Source organism: Phyllostomus hastatus, unplaced genomic scaffold (genome assembly GCF_019186645.2).
Source record: "Phyllostomus hastatus isolate PE091 unplaced genomic scaffold, TTU_PhHast_1.1 phas_contig_30, whole genome shotgun sequence".
NCBI lineage: Eukaryota > Metazoa > Chordata > Mammalia > Chiroptera > Phyllostomidae > Phyllostomus > Phyllostomus hastatus.
In genome coordinates, this window is record NW_025333841.1 from 1401498 (window position 1) to 1427195 (window position 25698).

General features: G+C 39.8%; 1 long non-coding RNA gene across 2 annotated transcripts; it reads right to left on the bottom strand.

Annotated features, from left to right (window-relative positions):
• Positions 1–554: 554 nt before the first annotated feature.
• LOC123819133 lies at positions 555–25698 on the bottom strand. Of its 2 annotated transcripts, none has more exons than XR_006785779.1 (6): positions 25503–25698; positions 14224–14364; positions 13625–14029; positions 10704–10804; positions 6458–6553; positions 555–2011 (listed from the first exon to the last, which is right to left on the bottom strand). It is a non-coding gene; the product is annotated as an uncharacterized LOC123819133 (long non-coding RNA). The 2 variants fall into 2 exon arrangements; XR_006785780.1 differs by lacking the exon at positions 25503–25698 and adding an exon at positions 24552–24740.

Genomic DNA, 25698 nt, shown 5'->3' on the forward strand with positions numbered 1-25698 from the left:
GAAATCTGAATCTTGTGTGATTTTCACATATCATGTACTATTATTCTCTTTTTGGTTATTGTCAACCATTAAGAAATTTAAACACTATTGTTTGTTCATAGGATCTTAAAAAAAATAACAAGCAGTGGGCCACATTTGGCCTATGGGCTATAGTTTGCTGCCCCTTCAAATAGAGAAATGGAAGACTGCATCAAAGATGGTTATACAACTTCTTTTAAATTTGAAGATGCTATGTTTAACATGTCTAAGGATATTCTGATGACTTGTGTGAATTTGCTGTTTAATGAGCTATTCTTATTCTGGGTTTTTTTTACCATCTTAATCATTTTAAACATACAGTTCAGCAGTGTTAAATATATTCACATTGTTCAGTAGACATTCTCCAAACCTTTTTTATCTTGCAAAACTGAAACTCTATACCCATTAAACAACTTCCTGTTTCCCCCCTCTCCCCACTCTCTGGCACCCATCAGATTTCTAAGAGACTGTGTGGGCCAAAGGAGACCTGTCTACAGAAGGGGTTTACTCCACAGGATGCCAGTTTGCTCACAGTGTTTCATAAAGTCTTGTAAAATCATTTAATCCACAATAAGAAATACAATTACATTAGGCCAAAGATACACATACATACAAACATGTAGCTGTGACAAAAATTTCACCAACTACTTACCCTTTGCCTGGTAGAGGCTAGTGTTTTCTTATTTACATTCTATATTAGTCTATTTTTCCCTAATCTATTCTATTCTAATCTATACAACTCCATTCAAAACAGTAACCCAGTTTTAAATACTGTCCAGGCAGAGTATGAAACACCCATGTTTCATACCACATTGGAAAAAGGTAACACTACAAATATGCCAAAATTACAAAGAAGCAAAAGCTATGAGTTTATAAAAGCATTTATAAACACACTGTGTGGGCCTGTGGCATTAAAAAAACATTAAACTAACAGCTCACAATCAGGTTCCTTGTAGAAAGCTGGAAATCCTGTCAATATTGGTCTGTATTTCCATTGGGCAACTATCAGCAGGAGCCAAGGAGTAAAAAGCCTTCTCCTTGGGATGAAAGGTGCATGTTCCAGTGGACCACAATCCCAAACACTGCCTACTATATTTCTCTTAAAAGCATCAACTTCTCTTTACCATTACATTGACACTCTTACTTTCATTTTAAGAGTAATCTGTTTTCCAGTGTCTCTATCAAAAGTAGATAAACAAAAGAAAAGCCCAACACAAAACAAAATAAAACCAACAATAAAAAAGAAACCCAAAGTAGCGTTTCAAGAAAAAGGAAGAAAATAAATATCAGAACCATTTTACACATCTGCCTGTGGAAGAAAAGGGGCCACACTAAACCTGACTAGCTCAGGGGAGGCCTGCGTAGTGGCCTTACAAACTCAGAAACTTAAAGTAACCACGTAAGATGGTCTGAAATTAAAACTTTCTAACTAAAAGCAGTTCATGGTGGGTCATCATGTCCTAGGCGGGTATTTTTTCTAACAAAGGTTAATCTTTACCTTAACTGAGCCTGTCCGTTGACTTTTTGCATCTATGCTAACAGACCTTTGGAATGTCAAATTTCCTTTTACCGGGGCCTCAAAGCACAGGCACAGCACCATGGGGAGACCACAAATCACCTTGTTGTTACTCTTATCATGTTAATTGTTGACTGTTAACTATGTTGTACCCCCCAGTGTAAGAAATATGTGTCTATCATTTTATCTTTTATCCAATCCCAGAGGTTTCCCCACTTTGCTTTCTCCCCCCTCCCTAATCTATCACCAGTGGACTTCATGTAACCCCCTTACACCTCCCCTTTTGATTGTGATGTATAAAATAAGGTGCAAAACTGCCATTCTCCGGAGCATTTTCTCAATTCGTTGTGGTTTTGCTTCTCAGCAGTTGTCGTCAGTTTGGCTCAAATAAATTCACAAAAATTTTCCACGGGTTTGAATGTTTCTTATGTTGACATACCCCATCTGAACTCTGCAGGCATTTGCAAATTGCAGCTCCTGAAATAAAGGATGGAAAAGCCTGTGATTAATAGATGCATTAGAAGCTAGAAGAAGCAAAGTAGAGTGAAAGAAGCAGAGACTGGGTATAATAATCGTATTAATTGCAGAACATGAAAGTGAAGCCTCACAAACTGTTGCTGTTGGTATATGAATATCTAACCAAACTGAGATAAGCTGAGGCTAGTAAATTTATGTTCTCAGGAATTAGAAATGGGCTACCAAAAGTAATCATATTAGCAAAGGGAACAGAGGCTGAATGGACACACAGGAAGCTAAAACAATGCAGAAATGAGGCTCTGATCAGTGGATTGAGAGTGGGCTTACAAACCAAAGGGTTGCTGGTTCGTTTCCCAGTCAGGGCACATGCCTGGGTTAAAAAAAAAAAAAAAGAGAGAGAGAAATGAGGCCATGAGAGCCACAAGCAAGCAAAACTTATGACAAAGGTGAAGCCCTAAGTAAGCAGAGCCTTATAAATAAACTAAAAACATGAGGTAGGAAAATGAGATAAAACAAAGTAGACAGGCAAGTCAATACTTAATGGGAGAAATAAAACACAAAAGATACACAGAAAGACAGAGTAGCAGTTATGTAAATAGCACTATCCTAAAATGAATGTCCATAAACTCCTGCCTCTGAGTTTTCCAGAGCTGTTCTGGAGCCCGGTACCATCCTTTAGGAGTGTAACAATATTAAGGTCCCCTATATTTGGAATTTCATGTGATCTCAGTCACCATTATTCCCAAGTGGCCAGCCAGTAGCCTGTCATTATCTCACTGAATTTGTTTCTAGCAATCTGAAGTGCCCAATCAGACCCTGGCTGGCGTGGTTCAATGGATTGAGTGCAGGCCTGTGAACCAAGGGGTCACTGGTTGGATTTTCAGTCAGGGCACATGCTTGGGTTATGAGCCAGGTCCCCAGCAGGGGGCGCATGAGAGGCAAACATTCAAGTTTCTGTCTCCCTTCTCTTCTCTCTAAAAATAAGTAAACAAAATCTAAAAAAAAGAAAAAAAGAAAAAAAAAAGCCCTGGCTGGCGTAGCTCAGTGGATTGAGCGCAGGCTACAAACCAAAGCATCACAGGTTCAATTCCCTGTCAGGGCATATGCCTGGGTTGTAGGCCACGGCCCCCAGCAACTGCACATTGATGTTTCTCTCTCTCTTCCTCCCTTCCCTCTCTAAAAATAAATAAATAAATAACTTTTTAAAAATAAAGAAAATAGCCCTGGCTAGTGTGGCTCAATGGACTGAGCACTGGCCTGCGAACCAAAGAGTCCCTGGTTCAATTCCCAGCCAGTGCACATGCCTGGGCTGCAGGCCAGGTTCCCTTGTGCGGGGCATGCTAGAGGCAACCACACATTGCTGTTTCTCTCCCTTTCTATTTCCCTCCTTTCCTCTCCGTCTAAAAATAAATAAATAAAATCTTTAAAAAACTTAAAAAATGAAAATAAATAAATTATCTTTTTTTAAAAAAAGAAGTGTCCAACCAGTAGTAAGAAGCATAACAGCCCCTCAGGAGGAATGCAATTTGGGAAACTGGCTATGATCTTGTAGAGAATCTCCTTTATTTAAAAGATGTTGTACAAACACAATTGTGATATGAAATTTAGATTTCTTTACATTTATTTATTTATTTATTTATTTATTTATTTATTTCTCACCCAGGGATGTTTGCTGATTTTTAGGGACAGGAAGGGAGGAACTGATTGGTTGCCTCCCATAGATGCCCCAACCAGGGATGGAACCTGAGACCTCTCAGTGCATTGTTGGGAACTGCCCTGACTGGTATCAGAAGCTGAAACCCCCGCCTAGGCTAAGGCTAAGGGAACGCCATTGGAACCGTAAGCCAGCAAGGAGACAAAAGCTTATCTTCCTGGCAGGAATGCTGCTTCTGCTGCTTTATTCATGACTGAACCCCCAAAAAGCTTGGTCCGTTAGCCAAAGACGGGTAAGATTCCCCACAGGGGGAACGACCTAAGACAGGCACGATCACTTTGGGAGGCCCCCCAAAAGAAGGATTTGGGGGGCTGCAGCAAAAGGGGGTGATGGACCCTCGCTCCTCGGCTTTGACATAGCCTGAGTTCTCAGCGTCTGGGAAAAAACCTCCTTGTCTCCCAGTTGCCTTAGTTCTCTTGCTCCACCTAAGCCTGAAACAATGACAGGGTGGTGCAGCTCTGTACTGAGAAGTGCGGATTTCCCGGGGTGATCAGGCCTAAGAAAGAACATATAAATTACTGTGAAACCTCCTTTGTTTAGAATGCTCTCAGTTGAATGAGAAGGGTCTTAGGAGGAAGTTATTTTGTTCCTCAGTCTTACAGCTCTTTGACTCCCAACTCAATAGACCGGCAGAGTTCTTTGTTTTCTATGGTTCCTTACTTCCCCTAATGAGTACTGTACTTTACCTGAATTATTATGCAGAATGAGCCCAATAAAAGCAGGTATGGACTATAAATCGGCATGCTCCCCACTAGGGGGGGTGGCCATTTCGTCCCTACTTCCCCACAGAAACTAGTTTGTCTCTGTGCATGTGTTGTTTTTTCTCGCGTGTTTATCGTCGAGCCATCCACAGCGTTCCGTGGTCACTGCTGGCCGGTGACCCACGCGCAACAGTGCATGAGATGACACTCCAATCAACTGAGTCACCCAGACAGAGCAAAATTTAGATTTTATGTACACTAGAAGGTGACACTTTGAGAGACTTGGTAGATTCTGTAGTCTAGCTGTACAGAACTACAAGATGTTTAGCTGTAGAGAGCTAAACCAGAGATGTCTACTTTATTCAAGTAGACATGTCATAGTGTTGCCCATGCCCAGAAATTCTTCTAAAGGAAACTACTGCAAACAAGCTTGACTAAGAAAGCATTCTTGTGACTAACTATCCCTCCTCCAAATCTGTGGTTGGTCAGATCAAAGGTAAGTAAGGATCAGAGGACAGACATCCACAAGCTGGTCAATAGCCTATGACATGTCTTGACATGAACACTGTTCCCAAACAAGTATGAGGTAAGAAATTAGATTCAGCTTAAAATTGGGGGAAAACAGAGGAACAGAAATTCAGCATCTGAAATAAATGAATGCATACATAATGAAAGAACATACCAGGAACAATTAAGATCAACTTGTTAGTAAGCACAGGAATCAGAAGCTAAAGCAGAAACAATCCATCAGCAATAGGATAAAGAACAGAAAATAAGGAAGCCAGCTAGTACCAGGAAGAGACTCATGGATATGAGGGAAGTAGGATTGTGTAGTTATCTGTGAAACTGTTACTTCCCAAAATAGTCAGGTATGATTCTTCTGGTTATCTTCTAGTTTTAGAACAGTTAAATGATTCTGGATATACCTATGATAGCTGAGTTGTATTAGTCTAAAGCAGTTTGGGATCATACAAAGGGGAAGAAAGACATTTGCATTTAGCACTCAATAGGGGAAAATGCCCTAGATCAGCCAAATAGCAACTACAACCTCTACAGTTTCAGGAAACTTAACAACCCAAGGCAATTAGATTCTCAATTTAATGACAACTGGGCAACATGAAGAACAAGAGCTAAAGCACATAGTCTGCAGACAGAGACATGAGGTAGAATAAATGCCATGTCCACAAAGGTTGCAAACACTAAAGTTATGAATAAGAAAAAAACATAAGTATTCAGTGGCTAGGAGGTAGAGGAAGCCAAAGTATAAGAAAATTAGTTGGTAGCAGAGGCAACATATCAGGCAGAAAACCAGAGGAAAAAGGCTGAATCACATTAATGATACCACAACAGTCGAATTCTGTAAACAAGTTCTTTAATTGGATTGTTATTTTTGTATTTTTCCCATTACCATTTATCCCCCTTATATTCCATCCCCTCCTGTAAACTTCTTAAACTGATCCAAATGAACCCATTTCTTGCAATAAAGTTGGGATTGCTAGGAAGATACTCTTGAAAAGGAATATAGGTGAAAAAGTTCTCTAAGAGGTTACAAGGGGAGATGAGAGGCACAAACATGAGGAAGCCCAGAATGACTAAGCAGAAACTATGACAGCAAAGGTTCTAAGAGTAAAATGTCACAGATTAGGTATTGGCAAACTACAGCCCATGGGCCAAATCCAGCCACCATGTTTTTTTTTTATAACCAGGGTATTATTGAAACACAGACACATTCTTCATTTATGTATTATCTATGGCTGCTTTCATGCTACAATGGCAGAAACCATATGGCCCACAAGAACTGACAAAGACTGCCCCCCAACACAAAAACTCACTTTTGAACAGCAAAACAAAATAGTAAAAAAAAAAAATCAAATAAAACAGAAAAATAAAATTTAAACCAGCAAATTTAGTTAACCTAATTCAAATCCTTGAAAAGTAGAAAATTTTATTCTAGGAATGCAAGGTAGGCTCATTATTAGGAAATCTGTTAAATATAACAAACACAACAAAAAGCTCAAAGAAAAAATTTACCTCCACATTCAACAATCACTTCCTTGACTAAGATACCCATTCCTTTATCCAGATCACATTTTGAGATTTCAATGGAAGGATTAATTCTTTCTAAATCTGAAAGATAAATTTAGGGTTTGACATGCAAATGATCAAAACCGCAGCAACCCCCCCCCCCACCTTAACTGTTAAAATAGCGATTTATATCCAAAGTAACTTTTATATTAGGTTCACTTATGGGTAAAAGATATTTGCTGGTAAAGAAAGTAAACACTAGAGCGAATAATGTAAGTATAAGAATGAACAACAGAATATAAAGACAAAGTCACTATGGTAAGGAAGAGGAACCTCAAGGGATGGTAATAACATGGCCCATAAAGATTCTCTCCCTCCTTCAAGAACACCAGCCAATGTCTACATAACTATTAGGTCTTATACATAAAACACCAATCACAAGACACTTTCCTATCCTGATTTGAGTATAGCTGTGTTATTGTTATTGTATTACATGTAGTGTGAGTAAAACTCACCCTGAATATTTGCTTTAATGTATCATCTCAAGTATTTTTGTTCTGAAGTCTTTGGATATGTATACCGGAGAGTGGGGATCGCGTGCTATGTCCCATGGGCTGAATCCAGGCTGCTGCCTGTTTTGGTAAATAAAGTTTTACTGGAACACAGTCCTGCCAATTTGTTTCCATATTGTCTATGACTCCTTTCATGCTTCAGAGCAGGGCAATGTATTAAAATTAGGTAAAGTCATAATTAGGAAACATAAGTTGTAAATTTTTGGATACTTGAGAATAGCTAAATGTTAAAATGGTTAATCAGAAAAGGAATAAATTGGGAGAATCATATATGATGTATAAATAACTACAATAAAGCATATAAAACATAGTTCTTTCTGTACACATAAGCCCATTTTGTGAATATGCTTTCTTGGTGAGCATAATTTGAGTAGGAAAAAAATCAAAGGACAAATTGTGTACTCTGAGTTTCACACTTTCTAAAATTAGCTATAAATCCAAGTCCTACAGAAAAGAAAATGGGTTGGGAGTGGACAAGGATTTGTAGACATAGTACATTTAATCTATGCCAGGAGTTGGCAAACTTTCTGTGTAGGGGCAGATGGTAATAGTTCAGGTTCTATGGATCATCTGGTCCTTGTTGCAACTACTCAACTGTACTGTAGCACAAAAGGTAGTGGTGGATAATAAAGAATGAGCATGGTAGTTCCAACAAAAGTTTATTAACAGCCTTGGCTGGTGTGGCTTAGTGGACTGAGTGCAGGCCTGCGAACCAAAGGGTTGCCAGTCTGATTCCCAGTCAGGGCACATGCCTGGGTTGCAGGCCAGGTCCTCAGTAGGGGGTGTGTGAGAGGCAACCATTCACTGATGTTTATCTCCCTCTCTTTCTCCCTCCTTTCCCCTCTCTCTAAAAATAAATAAACAAACAAATAAATAAATAAATAAAATATTTTTTAAAAGTTTATTTACAAAAACAAGCAGCTGGCATGTGGGGCATAGCTTTCTAATCCCTCGTCCATGCTAATTATCTGGACACTGTTACCTTACCAGCAATAACATTTATGAAAGTATTCATTGATAGGATTTGTTGCTGTTTTCCATATGATATGAACAAAGTAATTTTACCAGTATTGTCTGCTAACAGAATGCAATGTTTATGTGGAACTCTAGTCAGGATATGCTGATCTGCACAGCAGGCTACCTCAGCACCTGATGTACCTGCACCTGAATTAACATTCTGCAAGTGATGGGACTTTCAGTTGTAACTCTAATCCTTTTTTTTAACTGAAAACTTTTTTTAAAGATTTTATTTATTTATTTTTAGAGAGGGAAGGGAGGGAGAAAGAGAGAGAGAGCGAGAGAAACGTCAATGTGCGGTTGCTGGGGGCCGTGGCCTGCAACCCAGGCATGTGCCCTGATTGGGAATCGAACCTGCAACACTTTGGTTCGCAGCCCGCGCTCAATCCACTGAGCTACGCCAGCCAGGGTTGTAACTCCAATTCTTATGATTCCTCTTTCTTTGGTGTAGAAAAGGATAACCTGATAGAAACTGTTTAACATAAACATCATGAAGGACAGTGGGGTAATAATAATATAAAAGGTGAGAAAAGTAAACAAATGGTGAATGGCTGTGTGGAACAGAAATAAATGCTAGTCCATGCAAAGTGATCATCTCTAAAAGTTAGAGGGACCTACACATCCCTTGCGCCATCTGTCTTGCACAACTAATCTCCCTTTGAGAATGAACTCTTTTTTTAATACACGTAATGCTTCCTCTTTTTTCATTTTTTAAAAGATTTTATTTATTTTTTTTTTAGAGAGGGAAGGGAGGGAGAAAGAGAGAGAGAGAGAGAAACATCAATGTGCGGTTGCTGGGGGTCATGGCCTGCAACCCAGGCATGTGCCCTGACTGGGAATCGAACCTGCAATGCTTTGGTTCACAGCCCGCGCTCAATCCACTGAGCTACACCAGCCAGGGCCGAGAATGAACTCTTTACCTTTGCACCTATGGTCTGAAAGAATACACTGATGAGGATCCCACAAGGAGGCAGTAAGTCCCAACAACTTAGAATTCACCTACCACATTCTAGTGCTTTGAGTATGGTGAAGTAATTAAGATCTTTGAAGTATGACCCTGGCTGGTGAGGTTCAGTGGATTGAGTGCTGGCCAGCAAATCAAAGGGTCACTGGTTCGATTTCCAGTTGGGGCACATATCTGGGTTGCCAGTTTGGTCCCTGGTAGGCATGTGAGACGCAACCAATTGACATTTCTCTCCCTGCCTTTCTCCCTCCTTTCCCCTCACTTTAAAAATAAAAAAAAATTTTTTTTTAAGATCTCTGAAGTGTGGCATATATAGCTCCATCCCTGGCTCCCTGTGTTATGTGAGTGACATAACTTCTCTGGTCCTCAGTTTTTTTATCTGTAAAGTACAAACAAATTTTACTTCTCAGAGTTACTGTTAAGTTAAAATGAGGTAACAAATATGTGTAAAGCACTCACCTAGAACATAAAAGGCACTTGTAAGTGATAAGTGCTACTATTAACATGATTGTAAAAAGGAAATTTTCAACAGTTGTGTGTGGATGCTACATGACTAGCCTAAGGAGAAAGATAAGAAAAAAAACAAAACAAAACAGATCTGCTGTCACAAAAGAGGATGGATAACAAGTATAGGAAAGTCCTAGGAAAAAAACAGGTTCAGTGAGCAAAAGCCACATTTATACAACCCATTTTGCCTCATACAGAGAAAGAGACAAGAGGACTTTTTGTAAACAGCATGCTAACATTCATATCTGTATACATGAACATTGTCATTTTAAAATACATTGTGCTAGAGGATAGGGAATACAAGGATTACCTTTGTATCAACTCCCTTCATATTCCAGGCTTCTCCTTAGGTAAAAGCCAATTTTTCTATCATTTGAATTCCCTCTGTGGGCTAATCTACCTAATTCCATCAGTAGGAATTAGCCAAGTACTCCAGAATCTATAACAAGAACATTATGCTCAGAAGATACTATCTCAAGACCATTCTTATGAGAAAAAGTGACCTTTATTACTTCCATGAAAAATGACATGGAGTGATCTGGCCTTCAGGTATTAACTCTGGATGGAGGCACTACGAGCTTAAGATAGGGGTGGGTGGCCTCTGTTCCCAAGAAGGGCCATTTTATAGATGCTGCCTACTTTAATGATGGGACATTTCAGTACTCTCTGAAGCCTATTAGGGGTTAAAAGGAGGTTCCCTAAGGAGCCAAAAAAAGAACGCTAGTCCAACTGGTTTAATAGGAGTGCAATTCAGAAGACCCTGCTGCCTCTGGAAATTACTAAGCCAAGGTGCCATATACTTGGCTGCCACTGAAACTATCAGCCTCTTGCTATGAGCTGACTTTTAATAAAATGTATGCAGCTCCATAGTCTGATAAAGAAAAACTCTCAACAAGTCTGCTTTGAAAGAAAAAATCCTCTCTTCAAGGGAAGTGTAATTAGTGTTGTGTTGACATTATTTGTGACACACAGCTTATGCCTCCTAGTTTAGTGGGAACCATTTCAGTTTTTTCTGATACTCAGCAGGGGTGATCACAAACTTGGAAAGAATATAATCTACTCCAATTATTTTGAGAAAAATGTATTATAGAGTAAATTGCAGGCTTTAAAAGTATCGGGCCCCAGAAATGATATTTTTAAGAAACTCCCTAACAGAATTCAGGGCAAAGTCAGGCTTTCTTCCCCTAGTTACCTTAATCACTGAGGACCCCTTTCCTGCTGCACGTTCATTCACATGGAAGATCTGGTGAACTCTCTGAAAATGCTTGTCAAAGATATCCTTTACAATTTAGCCTAGTGAAGGGTTACAAAAAGAAAAAAAGATTACTTTTATCATCTATGACCCTCCTATATTCAAGGCTGGTAGTAAAGGGAAAATGGAGAAACTAGGGTAAAATTTCATTTACTATTGCAATAACAAAAATAAAGTACCTAGGAATAAATTTAAACAAGGAGGTAAAAGACCTGTACTCAGAAAACTACAGAACACTGAAGAAAGAAATCATGGATGACACAAATAAATGGAAGCATGTAGCCTCTTCATGGACTGGAAGAATTAACATAATTAAAATGTCCATACTACCCAAAGAATCTATAGATTCAACTCAGTCCCTATTAAAGTACCAATGGCATATTTCACTGATCTAGAATATATACTCCAAAAATTATATGGAACCATAAATGACCCCAAATAGCCTCAGCAATCTTGAGAAAGAAGAACAAACGTGGAGGGATCACAATACCTGACCTCAAACTGTATTACAAGGCCACTGCAATCCAAACAGCCTGGTATTGGCATAAGAACAGACACATAGATCAATGGAATAGAATAGAGACCCCAGAAATAAACCCATGTCTCTATGGTCAATTAATATTCAAGGAAGGGAGCAGAAGCGTAAAATGGAGTAAAAATAGCCTCTTCAATAAATGGTCTGGGGAAAACTGGACTGGTACATCCAAAAGAAAAAAGAAAAAAGAAAAAAGAAACTAGACCACCAACTTACACCACACACCAGAATAAACTGAAAATGGATAAAAGACCTAAATATAAGTCATGATACCATAAAAGTCCTAGAGGAAAACATAGGCAATAAAATTTCAGATATCCCACATAGCAATAATTTTGTCAATATATCTCCTACAGCAGGGGACATAAAGGAAAGAATAAATAAATGGGACTACATCAAACTAAAAAGCTTCTGCATGGCTAAAGAAAACATCATCAAAATGAAAAGGAGCCCTGACAGTGGATTGAGTGCTGGCCTGTGAACCAAAGGGTCACTCGCCGGTTTGATTCCCAGTCAGGGCACAGGCCTGGGTTGTGAGCCAGGTCCTGGGTAGGGGGCACATGAGAGGCAGCCACACATTGATGTTTCTCTCCCTCTTTCCCCCTCCCTTCCCCTCTCTCTAAAAATAAGTAAATAAATAAATAAATAAATAAATAAATAAAATAAAAACAAAATGAAAAGGGAACCAACTCCATGGAAGAACATATTTGCCAATGACTAATCAGACAAGGGTTTAATCTCCAAAATATATAAAGAACTCATACAACTGAACACCAGGAAGACAAAAAATCCAAGTAAGAAATTGGCAAAGGACCTGAATAGACACTTTTCCAAGGAAGACATATAGGTGGCCTACAGACATATGAAAAGATACTCATCGCTAGCCATTAAAGAAATGTAAATTAAAACCACAATGAGGGCCCTGGTTGGCGTAGCTCAGTGGACTGAGCGCGGGCTGCGAACCAAAGCATCACAGGTTCGATTCCCAGTCAGGGTACATGCCTGGGTTGTGGGCCATGACCCCCAGCAACCGCACATTGATGTTTCTCTCTCTCTCTCTCTCTCTCTTTCTCCCTCCCTTCCCTCTCTAAAAATAAATTAAAAAAACCCACAATGAGATATCAACTTATACCTGTCAGAACGGCTATCATTTAATAAAGCAACAAACAACAAGCACTGGTGAGGATGTGGAGAAAAGGGAACCCTTGCACAGTGTTGGTAGGAATGCAGACTGGTGCAGCCACTGTGGAAAACAGTATTGATTTTTCTCAAAAATTAAAAATGGTTATACCCTATGAATCCCAAAACATCAATTTATTTATTTATTTTTTAAATTTTATTTATTTATGTTTGGAGAGGGAAGGGAGGGAAATAGAGAGATAAACATCAATGTGCGGTTGCTGGGGGTTATGGCCTGCAACCCAGGAATGTACCCTGGCTGGGAATCAAACCTGCAACACTTTGGTTCGCAAGCCCGCGCTCAATCCACTGAGCTACGCCAGCCAGGGCTCCAAAACATCAATTTAGAAGAACCTATGCACCCCAAAGTTCATAGCACAATTTACAATAGGCAAGTGCTGGAAACAGACTAAATGCCCATCAGCATATGAGTGGATCAAAAAACAGCAGTACTTTTACACAATGGAGTATGCAGCAGAAAGAAAGAACTCCTGCCTTTTGCAACAGCATGGATGGAACTAGAGAGCATTATGTTAAGTGAAATAAGCCATTTGGTGAAAGACGAATACCATATGACCTCACTTACAAGAGGAATCTAATGAACAAAGTAAACTAATGAGCAAAACAGAACCAAAGACATAGAAGCATGAAACAGATTGACAGCCGTCAGATGGGGGTGGGGGGGATAATGGTGGAAAGAAGGGGAAAGGACTAGTCAAAGAACATATATGAATGACCCATGGACATGGACTGTGAGAACAGTGGGTGTGCTGGGCAGAGGAGGTTAAAGGGGGAAAAACTGGGACAAGTGTAATAGAATAACAATAAAGAGAGGGCAATGGGGAGGGGGGAAATGCAAGGTGTTATAGCCCAACCCAACTATTTTTAATGCAACTTTCACACCAGAATGAAAAAATTTCTCCTAACAGTTATAATACATTATGCATTTATTTGTTATTAATTTCTTTGTCTACTCTCACAAGAATGAAAGTTCCATGATGGCAGAAATTTGTTAATATCTAGAACAGGCTCTGACACTTAGTAAGCATTTAATAACTGTCTGTTGAAGGAAGGGGACAAGTGTTGCATTATGATCATCTCTTCTTCTACCAGTACCTGGACAACCCCACCCAGACCACCAACTTACCAAAGGCTTCCCAACTGCCTCACAAGAACATCCAAAGCAATGGTGATTCACTGTGGCTTGCTGGAACTCACTGACCAGAAAGCCTCAGTATTAGTGACAGGTAGGCTTTAGTGTTGCTCTTGACCAATGACAAGTTCTGGCTGCCTAGGAATCTGCATTTTTAACAAACACCCCAGGTGATTTTATGCACAATAAAGTTTTACACCATGGAAATTTCCTTCATCAGTGGAGCACAATTTCAGAGGCTATTATAAAAATCTTTTAGTGTGGAATAAAAATGTTCTGTCTCACATGGCCTTCCTGGACTTAGATGTAGTCTAGAGGAAGTACAGTACTGGTTTAGATTCAAATCCATTTTCGACACCAACTAGCTACAATGTTGAGAAAGACATCCAACTGTCCTATCTGTAAAAAATGGGAGAATGAGAAAAGGAGAGATTAGGCTGATTACTTTCAAGTGTAGTTTGAATATTTTAAGACCTTTTTTCATATCATAATAGAAAAACATCAGGTGTTTAATCACCTAGTGGTTATTAAGACTACCTTTCCTGCCCTTTCTGACTAAGTTGGCAAGCCCACCAAAGCCACTGACCACTTACCAAGGCTTCAGAATGGTTTGACAACCACACACAAGATGCTGATTTGAGCCTCTCCTAATTCTCTAGTAACCTCACTGGGGCAGGCAGGGCTCAATATACTTCTTCACCAGTGGCATGGGTTTTGATTGCATTCACTGTCACCTGTAAGATTGGGAGAAGGAAGAAGAAAACATGTAAGACAGATAGTCAAGGTTTGAAACCTTGTTTTAATTTTACTTTTACCACATTAGTCAAGTCATCCAGCCCACACCATGAACCTTAGATTTCACTTGTACTAAGCATTATTATTAGCATCACAAATATGTTCTTTATCTGACAAAGGCTGCTACCCTGTGTATAATTATTTAATAAGGATTTTTGTCTCCATTTTAAATAAGATAAAACTTTCATAACTTGGGTACAGAGTCACCAAGGAACTGTATAAAAGTGTTAGAACTCAGATGTGAACTCCGATGGTGACCTTTTTAGCTGCCTGCAAGTCCTTCCCTCTTTAGATCTCAATATTCCTGTGTTTGAATACAGGTAAACTTGATTTCTTACAGGTCCTTCTATGTATGTCAGGCAGTTATGACCTTTTGCCCTGTACTCCTGAATAAAAGAGCCCCGTAAAAATTAATGAAACTTCCATCTAATAATCAGATGTTATTTGGTTCACATTGATGAAAAAAGGTAATAAAACCCTCGGCTCTGTACCAACGCCTGTTATTTACAATCTCAACTCCCACCAGGACTCACCTTACCCATATATGAAAAGGAATTGAACATATCGTTTCCCCTATTAGTTGCATGCATTACAAAAAGAATCACAAGGAGCTATATAGGCCCTTGGCTAGTCCTTTATCTCCAAGACTCAAACACTAGAAGGAATAGGGCTCTGAGACATGAGAGTTACACAGGATAAGCCAAAGACAACCCCAAAGGGTGCTTCTTTGTAAAGAAGCACCTATTATTGCCTCTAGGTTTCCCAGTTCCTAACTGCTTAGCATGAAAAGCAACCCAGGATTCTGGCAATTCAGCAATGGCCCAAACAAAGCCCAGGCTATTAATTATTATCATTAGATGCTGGCAGCATCAGCTAGTGCAACTAGGTTTCCTGTACTCAGTGTGAGGCAGGCAAACCTTAAATCCTAGAAAAAAAAATTCTCAGGGCTTTTTAACTATTTTACCCACCACCAGCAGAAAAGTATGTCCTTTTGTCTACTCATGATCAGGAGACCCCAGCAAAAAGCTCTCCTACTACAGATTTGTGCTGCCAAAAGTGTGTGTGAGTGTGTGTGTGTGTGTGTGTGGGGCGGGGGCAGGTGACCAGGAACAGGAGCCTTGATGGATTTGAGCCATCTCTTTTTTTATTAAATATTTTGTTTATTTTATTTTTAGAGAGAGGGAAAGGAAAGGAGAGAGGGCGAGAAACATCAATGTGTGGTTGCCTCTTGCGTTCCCCCTACTGGGGACCTGGCCCCGCAACCCAGGCATGTGCCCTGACTGGGAATCGAACCTGTGACCCTTTGCTTTGCAGGCCCACACTCAATCCACTGAGCTATACAAGTCAGGTGAGCCATCTCTTTATTGGATAAAGTAAAGCAGCCATTACTAGAGCAAGATCTGCATGCCCACAAGCATCTGCTGCCACTAGCAATTAAAGGAATGTGTAGAGGGTCTAATTGGGAAATAAATGGTAAGCGTAAACTCTGATACATGAAAATGCCTGCACTAAGGACCAAGAATAGAGTAGTTGATACTTAGTACATTCCTCTCAAGACAGAAATCTTATTCCCAGCATTCCCTTCTCCTACACCACCCAGCTCTTTTCCAAACTAAATTGCCCCAGTTTCTAGCCCCCTCACCACCCCATTTATTCTACTTTTGTTCAAGTCAACAAAGTTCAAAATGGAAATAGTTTCAATGTTTGCCTAATTTTGAAAGTCATAAAGGCACATTTTGGTTCATAGGCCAGTACTCAATCCACTGAGCCATACAGGCACATTTTTTTAAAGATTACAGAAATACATTAAAAGATAGAAAGTAAAAATCCCAGAATCCCAGAAAGTTTAACACTTATGGCATTTTCTCCTAATTACTTTCATGTGCATATACAAACACGAATTTTTTTTCACAAAACTTAGATGAAACCATACTACTGTTCTGTAGCGTTTTTAAAAATATACTGCCTATGTCTTTGCTCATGTGATGTTTTAAATGTAATAATGTATTTTATGAATATAAGCATTTACTACTAAGAGAACTACAAAGATGAGTAAAATAGGGCTTTTGCCCTTGAGCTTAAATGCAGGGATGGATATAGACACAAAAAGGTAATATTCACCATTATTATAAAGATAAATAACATTTCACTTTGTGGTGCTTCCTAATCAACTGTACAGTTACTTTTAACAGAAAAGGTCCAAAAGAATAGTATTACATAGTAGTCTAAATTAAAAATCTATTTGCTGCCGTGGCTGGTGTGGCTCAGTGGAGTGAGTGCCAGCCTGCAAACCAAGGGGTCATTGGTTCAATTCCCAGTCAGGGCGCATGCATGGGTTGTGGGCCAGGTCCCCAGTTGGGGGCTCAGGAGAGGCAAGCACACACTGATGTTTCTCTCCCACTCCTTCTCCCTTCCTTCCTCTTTCTGAAAATAAATAAATAAAATCTTTTTAAAAAAATGTATTTGCTAAAAGTCCAAGGAGCTGTGTTAATGCTGAGTATCACCTCAGTTGGCATTTGATGTGAATTCATTGTAAAGAACCATGTGGAAGCCACTCAGAAAACCACCTGCCCCATAAGCCAGTGAAGTGAATGAAGTATAGGGTGGTACATTGTTGGGAGGATTCATTGATACTGTACCAGTTCTTCCATCTTTTCTTCTCCTACTATTGATGCGTGGGTCCATGGCCAGCAGTGACCACGGAACGCTGCGGATGGCTCGCCGAAAAAACACACGAGAAAAAACATGCACAGAGACAGACCAGTTTCTGTGGAGAAGTAGGGACGAAATGGCCACCCCCCCTAGTGGGGAGCGCGCTGATTTACCGTCCATACCTGCTTTTATCTGGCTCATTTTGCATAATAATTCAGGTAAAGTACAGTGCTCATTAGGGGGAATTAAGGAACCATAGAAAACAAGGAACTCTGCCGGTCTATTTTGAGTCGGGGTCAAAGAGCTGTAAGACTTTCAGGAACAAACTAACTTCCTCCTTGGACCCCTCTCATTCAACTGAGAGCATTCTAAACAAAGGAGGTTTCACAGTAATTTACATATTCTTTCTTAGGCCTGATCACCCGGGGAATCCGCCCTTTTCAGCACAGAGCTGCACCACCCTGTCATTGTTTCAGGCTTAGGTGGAGCACGGGAACTAAGGCAACCAAGAGATAAGGAGATTTTCTCCCAGACGATGAGAACTCAGGCAATTTCAAAGCCGAGGAGCGAGGGTCCATCACCCCCTTTTGCTGCAGCCCCCCAAGTCCTTCTTTGGGGGGCCTCCCAAAGTGATCGTGCCTGTCTTAGGTCGTTCCCCCCTTGGGGAATCTTACCCGTCTTTGGCTAACCAACCAAACTTTTTGGGGTTCAGTTATTAATAAAGCAGCAGAAGCAGCATTCCTGCCAGGGAGATAAGCTTTTGTCTCCTTGCTGGCTTACGGTTCCAAGGGCGTTCGCTTAGCCTTGGCCTAGGCAGGGGTTTCAGCTTCTGATACCAGTCAGGGCAGTTCCCAACATACTATTTCCAGTAAACAACAACGAGCTGCAACCATTTTCTTTCAGAAACAAAATGGCTTCTGCCCCTGGGACTCTCATTTCCAAGCAGATCTGCTTATACATAATTATGCTACAGTGGTATCCATGCCAACTTGGAAAATACAGATAAGAATCAAAAAGAACTATTTTTTCAGCACCATGATGGGTCAGATACAGATAAGATCCTAATGGATGACAAAACAACTATTTTAAAAACATAGGCAACAAAGATGAATGAGTATGCAACAATGTAAATGAAGCAAAATGTTATTTCTATCATCTAGGTGGTTGGTATGTGGGTTTTAACTGTACAATTATTTCAAAATATTTGTATGCATGTTTGAAATTTTACATATTGAAAGGCTGTGGAAAATCGAGTAAGCAGCTTCAAAAATAATGCTATAAGGCCTTTCCCTCTATTTTACTTCTAGAATAACACTATCTGATTGTTGGGAACTGCCCTGCCTGGTTTCAGAAGCTGTAACCCCCGCCAAGGCTAAGGCTGAGGGAGCAACCTTGGACTGTAAGCCACTAAGGAGACAAAAGCGTATCTCCGAGGCAGGAGTATGGCTTCTGTTCCTTTTACTTCACCCTGCCTGGCCCCCAATGCTTGATCGGTTAGCCAAGATGGGCAAGATTCCCCAAAGGGGGGAACGTTCTAAGGCAGGCACGGTCATGTGGGAGGCCCCCAGGGAAGGACCTTGGGGGCTACAGCAAAAGGGGGTGATGGACCCTCACCCCTCGGCTTTGACAAAGCCTAAGTCCTCATTCCGTCTGCAAGAAGTCTCCTAATCTCTTGGCTGCCTTACTTCCCCTGCCTGATTTAAGCCTGAAACAGTGACAGAGGGTAGTGCAGCCCTGTGCTGGAAAGGGCAGGTTCCTCAGGCAATCAGGCCTAAGAAAGAATATGTAAAATCCTGTGAAACCTGCTTTGTTTAGAATGCTTTCAATTAAATAAGGGTCCAAGCAAGAAGTGAGTTTGTTCCTCAAAGTTTTATAGTTCTTTAGCTATCTGACCCTGACTCAAAATAGGCCCTCAGAGTTCTTTGTTATCTATTGTTTGATCCTTACTACCTGATAATAATTAATGAGCTTTACCTGTATTCTTGTGCCAATGAACCCAATAAAAGCTCATTGAGGAACAGGCTCCTGGTCCTTCTCCTGTGAGAGATCGCCACCTTTCCTCCCCAAGCAGATCATGTCTTAGTAGACTTACTCTCATCTGTGACTGCCAGGGTGGGGGGCTGTGGGTGGAGCCCCCCTATGTCAGATATTTTCTCCATTTTGTTTTTTTAGATCTAACTTTCTTGCATTGGACTTGGAGATCTCCAACTTTTTAATGAAGTGAAATGAATCACAATATACTTACAGGCAGGTTACCAAGACAATGTGTGGTAGGTTAGGGAGGGTTAGAGGGGAGAACCCCAAACTCTTGGAAGTCCAGGCTCACTACCTGTGTAAGTCTGAATAAGTGATTATTTCATAAACCCTATTTATTCATTTAAAAATGAGCATTCAGATTCTCTAAATATTTGCCTCATTCTACTTTTCTGTCTTATCACATTAACTCCTTATTTTCTACAATATATTCTCTTTTTTAAAGATTTTATTTATTTATTTTTAGAGAGAAGGGAAGGGAGGGGGAAAAAAAGGGAGAGAAATATCAATGTGTGGTTGCCTCTCATGTGGCTCCCACTGGGAACCTGGCCTGCAACCCAGGCATGTGCTCTGACTGGGAATTGAACCAGAGACCCTTTGGTTCATAGCTCTTGCTCAATCCACTTAGCTATGCCAGCCAGGGCTCTACAATATATTCTCATTGCAAAGAGCTGTTTAAGAAGGAGAGTAAGGGATAAAGCACCAAGGCATGTGCTTCAAGTTAGGATATAACAAAAGGGATTTCTACAGTTGAGCCTTAAAACTTGTAGTTGAAGTACACAGTACAACTGACTGACAATACAACTCTGCGTGAGGCATTATAATCTCCTACTTTGAAGTGTTTACTAGCTGGAAACTCTGTAAAATAGGAAAAAGACTTGTCATAAGCAATAATGAGTGAGGTAAATAAATGAGTTTCTAAGATGCTAAAAATATCATGGTGAATGGAGAGGGGAATGAAACCGTCACTGTAGAGTGATTATCAAAAACAAGGTAGGCAATCTTGTTCTGCAAAGGGCCAGGTCTCGTGGAACAGCATGTCTGATATAGCTATTCAACTCTGCTGTTGTTAACCAATGAGGCCACAGACAGAATATCAACAAATGAGCATGGTTGTGTTCCAATAGAACTTTATTGCAAAACCAAGCAGCCCATGAGCTGTATTTACCCACCCCTGATCTAGAATGTAGAGCCCAACCTAGGAACACCATTTGGAAGATGACTTGAGGAGAAGTGAAAAGGGGATGAGCATACAACTAGGAACCATTTAGCAAATACTGGGCAGTGAGGATGAGGCTCCCAATCTGCCAGCTATCACTCAAGTCCCACCAAGGAAGAGACTGTCAGCAGTAACTGTAGCAACATATGTAAATGCCAAGGACTGACATCCAAACACAAGAATAGCTTTATTTCAGAAGAAACTCTTGAGAATATATATATATATATATATATAAAACTATGTAGTTATATAACTACAAAGAAAGAGCAAGTTTCTGACCACATGCATTTTGAAAAAAGAGTTGATAGTGCAGAGCTTGTGGAGATCACCTTAGTGGGCACACAAAAAATGTTTATTGATGAACTCATTCATCATGTTGATTATTCATTTATTCATCCAATGAACATTTCTGAGGCTTACTAATGTACCAGGCTGGATTTTGGAGAAGACACTGTCTTCCCTCAAGGACCTCACAGTCTGTTAATGTAGGAAGGGAAAGAGGAAAATACACAGACAATTACAATACAACCAGGTAAGTGCTGTAACAGTTGTATTACAATGGCTGATAGAAAATTTCTTTCCAGGAGGTGCTGCTCCATGCTGCTGCTGGCTATAACATTAAGAGAGAAGGGAGGAACAAATTGTAGAAATCAAAGATTATATGCTTTTAGGCTACTTCAAAAATCCAGGCTCTTCCGAACTGCTGATCAAAGATGAATTTGGGAACTAGACACTGGCATGATGTAAAATAGGACTCCCATGCCTAAGATGGGAACAGACTTCAGTGCCTCCTCTACAATACAAGCTTTACTCTTATTGTTCCATCTCATTTAGCTTAATATAGATCTGCCAGCCACCTCACCACACACATAAGCCTGACTTAACCTCTTTAAGCAGCAAAATGCTGAAAATGGGAGTTTACAACCTACTGGATTAACCCAGTGTAAGTGGATAGTAAAAAGCAGTAAGTAACAGCTTGCCTGGTACCTTTAAATCCAATAATCTCTTCACTGAAAAAAATTTAAATTAGAATTTAAATTACAAAAGCGATAGTAAAATATAGCTCATGGCATGGGAATAGGGAATAATTTAAAAAGTTACTTAATAAATATAATTAAACAGATTCCCGATAAAGTCATTACACTGGTCTTGCCTACATTGTTCCATTCTGCCAATTGTCACCTCACACTGACAATGCTTTCTTGGGTGTTGCAGTTTGTTCCTATTAGCAGTTTATATTGCCAAAGACCTTAGTGTTATCTATAAAAGCGGACACTACACTTCACCCATATCCTCCTCCAGATCACTCATAAACATTCAAAATAAGATCCGTTCCTGAATGGATGGGGAAGATGGCACTACTGTTTTGTGTCTTGTCTAATTTTGTTTATTAGGGACAAAATGTTGCCCTGTCTTCTCCCCTTACTCAGAGCCAGGGAGCACCACTGATGTGCAGAACTCAAGAATGCTTTCCTTCTAGATAAAAATAAATAAAAATAAAAATAAAAATAAAATTTTTTTATCTGGGGGGTGGGCTGGGATGGGGGTAAAAGGCAGAAAACTGTACTTGAACAACAATTAAAATAAAAAATTTACAAAATAAATGGCTATCTACTTAAATAACAGACAAATGTTATCTTAGATTGGCTACCAAGAATCTGATGTGTACTCCAGTCAGCAGTTGTCTTTGGAATCACAAATCTTTCTTCAGACTCAATGTATGCCAGGAACGTATGTGCAACAATGACATTTGTCATTTGCAACAAATGAGAAGGGGTAATACATCCTAACACAGAGCACATAATATAGAGTTCTTACAAACAGATAACATTCAGACTGAAATTGAATAGTTCACAAAAGGAAATGAGCTAATAATTAACACTTGTGAGTCCAGCCTCACCAATAGCTAATAAGAGAAATGTATTATAAAACACACCAGTGTTGTACATATAAATTAGCAAACAAAAAAAAATTAAGAACCTAAATTACTGAGTAAAAAAATGGACATAATTTTTTGGAACACTACTGTGGCAAATCCTTATAATGTTCAAACTTTTTGATGAGCAATTCTAAATCTGAAACTATATTCTATAAATAACTTGAAATAGATAAAGAATAAAAACTAAATGAAAAGGCATTCATTACATAATTCAAACTTCTGAAATTTTTGAAATACTTCCATACAAAAAATATAAAACCATTAAATTACAATTACAAAGAATGTTTAATATGAAGAAATGCATGTTATAATGTTAAACACAAAATACAATATAAATAGTACAAATATATGAACAACTGTAAAAAATGAAGAGAGAATGAAAAGAAGTGAATACATTTGTTAACACTGGTTATCTCTGGGTAGTAAAATTATGGATTTTCCCCCCATACTTGATGGTTACTCTCAGAGGGAGCTGTAATGAATATTTACCAAGTTTCTAGATGGAGTGAACTATTTAAACATAAACAGAAGAAAAATCACAAAAGACAGAGAAATTTAACCTCATGATTTAAAGGCAGCAAATAACCTATTGTATATATTTATAACATTACAGAAATCTGAGTAGATAGCCTTTATTTACAGAATACATTCAAATAGATAATAACAACAAACGCTAAACTAAAACTCCTACATAAAAATCAAACACGAGGTACCATCACATGAAAGAAAATGAAACTGTTAAATATATGCAAGGAAAAAGAATTCAAACTCATTAATAAGCAGTGAAATGCAAAATTAAAATAATACTGTTTTTACCCATAAAAATATTTTTTAAAAAACCAAACACTACTCAATGCTTGTGTGAGTAAAAATTGGTACAATCTTTTGTGGAAGGAATGTGGCAATACATGCTGAGTGTTAAAAATGTTCATACCCTTTGATGTAGTAATTCCAGTTTGGTATCTATCCTAACCAAATAATAAAAGAAATGCAGGTATTTTCAGTCTTTCAGTATATGAAAAAATGCAACAACCTTTTCTTTATTATTAGACATTTGTATTAACACACCAAAATATTATTAATAGGGTAACAAAAATCTCTACTGCAGCAAGTGACTGGTTGTCTCAAAGCATTAGACCGGCTCTCAAATCAGACAAAACAAGAAGGGTGTGTCTAGCCTGCCACAGTCGGCCATTTTAAACCTTCTGCAGAACAAAAAAAGCACAGATGACAAGGGTAGATAAGGATGGCCACCCCACTAGGCTCCAAATCAACAATTCCTTTATGTAAAGCCTTGGACAAATTATTTAATCCATGTCCCTCAAATCTGTCATTTATAAAAGATGAACAATGGTGCTGCAACTTCATAAGATTGTTGAGAGTACTACTTGAGTTAAGGAATGTGTAAAAGCACACAGACCAGTAATCTGACATAGTCTAAATGTAATTATTACTATAGATAGGGAAACAGGACCAGAGAATGAAAAGGAAAAGCATGAGATCACAGCTAGGATCACTGGAAAAGACCTGTCTCCTCAATTTTAAATCCTGTGCCCTTTCTACTACATATCTAAGTGATGCATCTTTTAGCAATTAACAATAGATCCTCAATGACACCTCTCTGAGAGATATGACAGAACAGCTGCCTTAAAAAAACATCATCCCCCCCTAGACAAACCCATGCTCAAAGTTCTACAGAAAAAAAGAAATTAGAGAAAAGGGTGTGAGCCCAGGTCACCCTCATATTCCTGATTACCATTTGCCCAAATCCTAGGTTTAAAGCAAAGTGCAAGAAGCATTTGGAAGTATAGCCAAAGTCCTCACCCCAATAGCGTCAAAGGGTACGAAATCAAGGGCTACTGACAACATAACAGTAGATTCTCACTATACTGCAACTACTGTATTCTATTACTCTGAACACAGTATGGATAAAAGTGTCTAGAGACAGTACAGCAACCCAAGAAGTGCAAGTCCGACAGAGAGCACCCCCATATATGTACTGCCTGCAAGTGGCCGGTCTCCTGAAAATGCTCTGGTTTCATGCATTTTCTACACACACAGCCAGCTGCCGCATGCAACCTTCTAGAGTCATCATTGCCTCTGCATTTTTAAACCCACAGTATCAATAGGGCAGTGACAGGCTAAGATTCTGGGTTAATTTTTGCTGGGTGTGGCCACAGCCCAGAGGAACTCTAACTCAGACTACTCTCTTCATTCATTTATAAATGTACATCTGCTTCTCTGCAAGTCTCGCTGCCCCATGATGGCCAAAGATAACTTACCTCCCAGCTCGCCATTTTGTACTCGTATTTACGCAAACGCAGCTTGCCTCCCATTCCTTATTTGTTCAGAAATATGCTTGCGCGCCTCTCTGTTACCATTAAACCCAACTGTCCATGTTCTCTCAAATAGGCATTCACACCCTCACGCTCCCTCTGAAAAGCGACTGCCAACTACTACTAACTTTGCTTTCTTAAACACACCTTTGACCCTCTCCTGCTCTAAGTCTTGCATCTGCGTCCCCTCTCTCTTGTCAGGCTGACTCAAATATCCTGGTCCGCTGCCGCACCTCCTCAAGCCTGTCAAATACATGCGCAACACCCCCAACTTTTCGTATTCTTTATTTTCCCATCTCTGCTACATACACATATGCCTATATACATATGCCTGGCGATTATCTGGACGTGTTTCTCGCCACAGTTGTGCCCCAGAGCTCAAGGAGAGCCACTCTTCCCTATTCTGGATAGGTGAGTTAAACTAGGGAAGTGGAATGCGGAAAAGATAGCATTCCAGGTGACTCGAGCATATGACAAATCTAGATGGAATCCTAGATGGAATCCGCCAAGACCCTGAGGGAGAAGCTGGAATACTCTCGGACTGTGAAATAAGACACACCACTCTCAACAAAGGCAAAGAAAGCTCTCACAATCAGATGAGCTTAGTCCTAAAACCCAGTCCTTTAAATACATCTGCTATATATGAGGAACTCCAAAAATTTTAAACAGAATATTATGAAAAACACCGACGCTCAGGTGCCTGGATCCTGGTTAGAGGAAAGGAATCTGTATTCCTTTCAAAACGGTAAGTACACGTTCAGCTCCCTTCTGTAGTCTGAGGCCCATACTCTCCCCCATTTGTTCCCTCTCGTGAATAGGGAGAACACAAACAATTAAAGATCTCCCGACCCGAGTTCTCTCCGCCCTCCATGTTCTTCCCTCCTGTCGATCCTTTACCTAGTGGCTGCATCGAGTATCGTAGAATGAATTTTTGGTACTTGCCATCCCAAGACGGGGAAGAGGGAGCAGCGTTACAGACTTCGCAGCGCCAGAGTGGCAGCAGCGGGCCAAGGTAGTAGTGGACAGCAGCACAGACCAGCAGCAGATATTGTTTCCGCTGCGCTGCTGGCAGGAAAGGGCTACCTCCGCGGAA